Source organism: Stylophora pistillata, chromosome 14 (genome assembly GCF_964205215.1).
Source record: "Stylophora pistillata chromosome 14, jaStyPist1.2, whole genome shotgun sequence".
NCBI classification, from domain to species: Eukaryota; Metazoa; Cnidaria; class Anthozoa; order Scleractinia; family Pocilloporidae; genus Stylophora; species Stylophora pistillata.
Window position 1 is genome coordinate 16,082,252 of NC_142532.1, and position 7,627 is coordinate 16,089,878.

Sequence of the window (7,627 nt, forward strand, 5' to 3'; positions counted from 1 at the left end):
AATTCTCGCATCTCTGGGGAATTTATGCTCGGAAAGTGATCTGCGCCATGGAAAATTCCAATTCTATATTTCTGTTGCTGTTCAGCGTTATCATGACCGCCTTTGTTACATCAAAAGGTTAGTTTCACAATCATACTTCCGTGAGTGAAGGAAACTGTTCGGAAGTTTGATCTTTCATAATCGCATTTGGCCTAAATAACTGAATTTTTTTTAGGGATATGTCTTGTTAGTTTTATCATCTTCAGTATCAGTACAAATTTTTTAAAGTTCCTAACCAATTCAATTGTATTCGGACGGATATTTAGACGGAGAAATGGTTCTGCGGCAGTAAACTTAAAAGGAATATTAAATTTTGCAGTTAAATTGCGAGTGTTTTCTACGGTGGCTTCAAAGGGACATACACTTTTCACTCTTTTTTTTTTACTTGCGACTTTCCTACTACTTTCTTGCGACTTAGCTTCGACTTTCTTGCGACTTAGCTCCGACTTTCTTGCGACTTAGCTGCGACTTTCTTGCGACTTGCTACTTTCTTGCGACGTAGCTGCTACTTTCTAGCTACTTACCTAAGACTTAGCTGCGACTTTCCTGCTACTCTCTTGCGACTTAGCTGCCTGGCTACCTCGTCAGGCCGCGTGCGTCAGCTGGCCAGGTTGTTTTATTTGAAAACAACATGGACTCCTATTAATAATAGGTAGTCTTTTGCCTTGGCTTTACAGTATAGCTATGAGGTTTTTCGCCGTTTTTACTTTCATTTCGGTGTGCTCTACATCGCTGGCAGCGCTTCCATCTTACCCTCCTGCAATAAGGAGCAATGCAGTAATGCGCGACGAGATAATCAAGAACTATAAGGCTAGTTGTTGGGACTACCCGGATTTTTACACTGGAAAAACAAAACGTAGATTGCATGACAGTAAAACTGAACATTTCAAAGGGCTCACAAGTGCCTGTCATACATCTGCTATCGCAGACCACGTCACTTGAACTGGTCACAACATGAAATGGGACCACTTTGAGATATTAGTAAAAGGACGTTCTGATATTTATTGCAAGATAAAGGAGACTCTATTAATTCAAGAACTTAAACCTGCTCTAAACGATAATGTCAGCAGCGATAAGCTTTATCTGTATTAGGTTTCATCTTTGAATATGCAAAATTTTTATTTTTCTTCTCAACTTTTGTTCGTTATGTTAATTATTTCTTATCTTAAATTTAAGCTTAGTCGCCACGCATATTATTATCTGTCAATTCTGAAGATGTACGTGGAAACATACGATACGTCAACTAAAGTTTACTAATCTTGTTTTCCAACATACGTTTTACTGTCATGTTTGTAACTGCAGTTTGTGTGCTATTCCTTATTAAACTATGATGGCCAGAGAGAAAGAATTTTTAAGAACTATTTTAATCTTGGGCTTACTGCCTCAGGAATCGCATTATTTTTCGTAAGTGTACACGGTAAAGGGATCTCGTTAAGACAATTGAAAAGAATACTCAGAAGGTTGGGATGTACAAGACGTCGGCGTCGAAGTAATTTGAATGACGTGGTAGAAGCAGTCGAGGAGGAACTGAGGGGGAGTGGAAGCCTTCTCGGATATCGAGCGAGTCATCAAAGACTCATTAATCAGCAAGGTCTTGTTACTACGGGGGAAGTCGTTCGACGAGGACGAATTTATAGGTGTAAAGGGCCAAATTACTTATGGCACATTGACGGCTATGACAAACTAAGACCGTTTGGATTCTGCATTCATGGTGCAATTAATGGCTTTAGTGGAAGGATCCTATGCCTGGAGGTTACATTTTCAAACAAAGACCCTCATATAGTAGTTCAATATTTCTTAGACTACACAAGACAGTTAGGAGGTCCGGCAAGGATTGTAAAGGGAGATTATAAGGGGATCTGAGAACAGGAACTTAGCAGCTATTCAGCGTTTCTTTCGGCGGTCCATGGACGACGACTTTGCAGGTGATAAGAGTTTCATGTATAGGAAATCTACGGCAAACCAAAGAATTTAAGTATGGTGGGGACGTTTAAGGCAAGGATGTGCAGAATGGTGGATTACATTTTTTATGGACTTGAGAGATTTTGGTTTGTATTACGAAGATGATATAATACACCGCAAATTACTGAGGTTCTGTTTCATGGATGTCATACAAAGTGATCTACACAGAGCTGCACTGGAGTAGAATGTTCACCGAATTCGGCCGTCTAGCAATGTGAAATCTCCGACGGAAAAGCCAGATGTACTCTACTTCGTTCCAGCATCAGCTGAGAGTCAACATTATATATGACTCCTATTGACATCGACGAAATCGAAATCGCACAGCATACGTGTGCCGAGCAACCACAAGCGATAGGATGTCCTTATTTTAAAGAGCTCTGTGATCTAATCATGGAAAATGAAGGTCTAGAACCACCTACAACAGCAGAGGAAGCTCTCCAACTCTACTTAGACTTACTGGACCATATTAATGCTATACCACAGAAGAATGGGTGAATTTCATTCCTGTTCACAGGCTACCCAGCATGAACACTGTTTTTGGTACTCGCAAAAACAAAGCGGTCTATGCGGCCTTAGTGTTATGTTCGCAAAATATTCAGTGTGGTCAAATGTACATCGCAAAGTATTCAGTGTTGTTGGTCAGATCTAAAGCCGCTATCTTTAACCGCAGCTGGATACCGAGCCGCGCAAGTACAACAATTGAAAATACTTATTAAAATCAACTTTATTTCCTCTTCGTTTCCATTATGTTTCCTAGATGTGGAAAGGAACTTAAACACTTGACACTAAGAACGGATTATTTTCATTCATAAACTAAACACCATTAAGAGAGAAATTGCCTGACCCACCATTCACACTCTTTACAGTAAAAGAGATCATCTGGCCTGGTAACTCGAAATATATGAACTCAACAAAGTAAATAGCTACGTAAATAGCAACGTAAATAGTAGGTAACGAACTATTTTCCATTCCCTTTTAAATGTGCTACGTTAGCATAACCTATTAGAGTAGACATGAATGACATGTAAAAAGAGAAAGGATAAATTAATTATCAATTCCGATGTGCTGCACTATCGTTATTACTTCAACGAGTGCACCAACACCACTCGAGATATGTGTAGATAACGTTTTCTACAGCTACCGCATGAGATATGATTACAATGATCATTTAAATCTTAACCAAAAACGTTCAACTAAACAATAAAAAGGCTGAACAGGAACAAACAGTACAATTATTAAAAAGTCACTTGAACATTTGTAAGTTAATCATTGCTAAGCTGAATCCCTTTATACTCTGAATCACTGTTACAATGTGTCTGCTTACATTCAAGCTGCTTACAACGACGTGAATTTCCATGCAAGTTAATTTTTTAGTAGAGAATCCATTTAGATTCTAAATTCGTTAAAACGTGCATACCCGCCATCAGGTGTAGGGTGCGTGACATGTTTTGTTTAGTCCATGAACCGCAATGAGTGTCGGAAAAAACGAAGGAAAAACCATGTGCTCGAAGTTTTAGAATAAACACGAAACTTTGTGTTTAATCTGGTTTGATTTGAGCGCGTAACACAGGCAAGTCGATTGAAGCTGTACAGGTATATGTGCGCGAGGATGTGGTAAGGAACCTAACTCATTAACGTGAAACATGACCTTCATACACGCCACAACTGGTACAGGACTGCCAGTGATGTAACGAAGAAATCGGCCAAAGTCCTTACGGCTAGGGCACCTTATGTGTTTCTTCAGGTAAGAGAAATTTTGGCCCTAGGTTTGTTTAGATGAGTAGATGGCTCTTCTGCAAGTATTGCAAGAACTCCTTGTGGCGTGAGCTACATCCTTTTTCGAAAAATTCCACAAATTCTCAAAGTCTCCATCTCGAAGACCTTCTCCCATATATCCATTGCCTTAGCAGGTTTTTGATAACAACTCATTCCTGGCTACTCGCACCAAAGTGGATTTGAGGTTGGAAGCCGATGGCCTTTTGGTTACCTGGTAATCGCTGAAAAAATCCAGCAAAAACTCACAAGATTCACCAGAGAGCTCTCCTTGGTCTGACTGTGCAAGGATCGCTTTCAACTCGTGGGATTCATTTTCTGATATGTATTCCAGGAAATCCTCTACGAGATCTTCGTCACTGGCTGCCTATCGTCAACGGAGCGTAGCCACCATAAATGCCCTGTTGATATGGACAGGGAATATACCAGTGAGGACATATTGGTGGCTGATAATACGTCCAAGTGTCCTCATCGTGGACTCCGCAATCTCTGGACTTACTCGCGGAACAAATGTAGAACTTCCTTCGAAATAGTCCTCAAGGGCTTGCTTCCGGAATAGAGAATAAGCTTGTCTCTGTAGCCCATCTAGATCAATCCCAACCTCTCCATGGAAAGAAAATGTGACAAGCTGCTGAGTTATTTCTCTTGAGTTTTCGTACATTTTAAGAAGGTCATGCATGACAGTCTCTCGATGAGCCCAGACGTTTGTTACACCAGACAACTTATCAAGCACATCCATTTTTCTTTGCTTCAAGTCCTAAATGATCATAAATAGAGAGAACTTCCTACTACCTGCTGTTACCCATTAAATTCTCTTTCTTTCAAGTGACTTTCGAGAAGACAGTGGCCATCAATTGGTATATTTGGTAAGATACGATAATTACTGTCAATAAACGTTTTCGGGTCACAAAACTAGCACAAAAGGTGCATCTTACCTCCTCTCGTAAGTAATGCTGAGTGTTTGAGAGGAGTACTAGGATTAAAGAATGGGAGGAGAGGATACACATATCCGTTGCCTTCAAGGAAATTTCCTTAAAACAATTTTCTAGGATTGTAGTAAATCCCATCTGTTATATAATCTCGTGTCTTTTACAGTATCAACGAATGAGTGGACAGTAATTGGACTGACACATATACGTGATAAACATAACCTACCCTCTCCTCATTCCTTTCCTCTTTCTTCATGTTGTCAGCTATGTGAAGACTGTTTACAACTTCCTTAAATCATCGTCCAGCTGAATCAACAGAACTGCGTTGAACTGCCACTGGATTATCTCCAGAACTTCCTGATAGAGTGTCCTTCCTAATATTCACAGCAAGCAAGAAAAACCTATTAGCTTTCAACCCACTTCAAATGTTTTACTTATTAGAAAGCAAGCACATATGGTAATTTTGGGTCCGCAATATCTTAATCATAAGGAATGTTGGTACACAATGAGTAGCCCATGTTCAATATATCAAAATGAAAACATGAGGCTGTGGCTTTCAGGACAAAATATACTTTGTCTCGTGATTCCAAGAGACTTCGAAACAGAAAGCCAAATGAAACCAAATATAGAATGTTTGCCCATAAATCTTAAGAGTCCTATTAAGAATTGAAATGTGGCCTATAAAAGACTCTACAATCATATAGTATATTGTACTGAAGACCTAGAAGCACCTAGAAACAACCTGACAGTAGGAAGGTATGAAGATGTAATAAAAATCATTAAGACCTCTACTTATGCTTCATCTTCTTCCAGCAAGACAAGAGGTGGCTTCACTGAAACAGGCTCCCACATGTTGTCTTCCGATGAGGTTTCAGATGGTGCCCCAAATCCATGGAAACATACCACTTCATTAGGGGATGGTGGGCTTTCATCACAATCAAGCAGCGACAATGTTGCCTGGTCCACAGTTTCAATCGGCAATGCAGGATCGAGGTCCATGCTGCCAACCAAAGAAAGGATGAAATACTTTGCGGTCAAACTGAGTGACCCCACCCAGTCATACACAGTTCCTATATGGCCACTCTTTCGAAATTTGCGTGTTACAACACCCAGTGTTATGTATCTCACCGATACTTTCACATGCAGTTCACTTATGTCAAGCTCAACTGGCATCCTCATTTCTCTTGCTTTACGCAGACTTTTCTTGAATTGCAAATTCTTCTTGGCAATGAAGAGGCTCTTCCTTTTTTGCTTGTTCTTTCTCTTGATGTTTTCTCAAAGAATCCAGATATTCTTTCTCCTGATCTTCCATGGATGAATTTCTTTTATCAGAGGTACCAAGCAAACCGTTAGAAACTGTCTCCTGTCTATTGTCAAAAACTGGTTTTGATATTTCACTATCATTGTCATCGATGGTCCTGTTCAAGAGGTAAAGTCTAAATTTGGTAAGTTTGTACTTAGCAGTATATACTTTACCAGTGTGAACTGCTCCTCTACTTCTTCGCCTTTAAAAGTTTCCAACTTTAAATGTCATCATATCTGCATCATCAAATGTGGACATCCCATTGGGGAAATAAACCTTTTTCACCATGTTAAGCACCTCTACATAGGAACTTTCAATTGGAACAGAAATTTCCCTTATTCCTCCTCCCTTCATAGGTCGTACACTGAAATATCGCTTTTCATTCCCAATATCTTGCTGCCACCCAATCTGGATCTTTTTAGAAGTCTGGATCTTTTTGCAAGGTGGTGATCGAGGGTAATCATCTGATGGAAAAAACGCTCCCTTGCTAGAAACTGCCTTGGATTTTCTGGAAGTCGTACCAAGTAGATGGATTAGCTTCAGAACTTTGGATTTTCGCTCTTCTTTTTCCTTGTCTGTACTTGGAACAAATGATCTCAGTGCAAGTATATCGCCCCCGGCGAACCAAACCAAGGGCTAGGAAATCTCCATCTGTTGCCATCCTCACAACTGTAAAGTCCATCTGTAGTAAGGAAAAATGAGTTTACCAAAGAGAATACTATGGATTCAAACCAGTCCAGTAGAATATGACTAAATATGCCACTTGAGGTGTAATACAAATATGTAAACTATGAAAAGAATACATCAAATGCATGCGGGTCCTATGGGTATATTTCCCAAGGTAAGAAACACAATAAGGAAAATTAAAAAAGGCAACAGATACATATAGAATAATGCAGGGATGTACACAGATATGGAATTTCTCTTCAAGTGCTCAACTCAATATATCACGTACCAGACAAATAAGATCTTGAGTTTATATGGAATTTCTCTGCAATTGTTCAACTTAATATATCGTACAGCAAACAAGTAAGATCTTGAGTTGAATACAAGAAGAGAAATTCCATGTCTGGAAGCAAGATTCGCCGTCTATCATGTTCAACATGAACATGTACATGCCATATATCAGGCCTAACATTTGCCATACATCATGTTCATCTACTTTGGGATGTTACATGAATTAGTAGGTAAAGGACTACATGTTTGTCCAATTTGGAAGTAATTGATTTAAAAAAATATATTTTCTCTCATCCAATTATTTCCAAATCAATTACTTTGAACTCTAGGAATGATAAATAGCTGCCAATTCAAAAACTATTTTATATGCAATGAAATTAACCTCAGTAAACTCGTTTGGGAGTAAAAAATCTTTCGAATTATTAACTACAAACCGAGGTTAGTCTGGCTAGTTTTAATACTTACAAAAAAAATTTAATTAGCAGCCATTTATGAAAAGGGTCAAAACTATTCCCAACAGAGCACAAAAAACCGTCCCATCTTGAAGTTCGATAATTAAAATAAACTAGACGTAACAAGAAGGTAAGGAAGGTGTAATAAGACAATCTGAGATATCAAACTTAAGTGCGCCACAATCTCGCGTCCATTAGAGGAAACATTTCAT

General features: G+C 39.1%; 1 long non-coding RNA gene and 1 pseudogene across 1 annotated transcript in view; one reads left to right on the forward strand and one right to left on the reverse strand.

The window, feature by feature from the left end:
* Positions 1–2,582: 2,582 nt before the first annotated feature.
* LOC148716809 (uncharacterized) lies at positions 2,583–4,680 on the reverse strand (annotated as a pseudogene).
* Positions 4,681–5,832: 1,152 nt separating this feature from the next.
* Positions 5,833–7,627, forward strand: part of LOC148716810 (uncharacterized) — a 1,917-nt gene continuing 122 nt past the window's right edge. Inside the window, exons 1-2 of the long non-coding RNA XR_015995449.1 lie at positions 5,833–6,148; positions 6,450–7,627. The exon at positions 6,450–7,627 is cut by the window's right edge and continues 122 nt beyond it. This is a non-coding gene — a long non-coding RNA (uncharacterized LOC148716810). The remainder of the gene's footprint in view (positions 6,149–6,449) is intronic.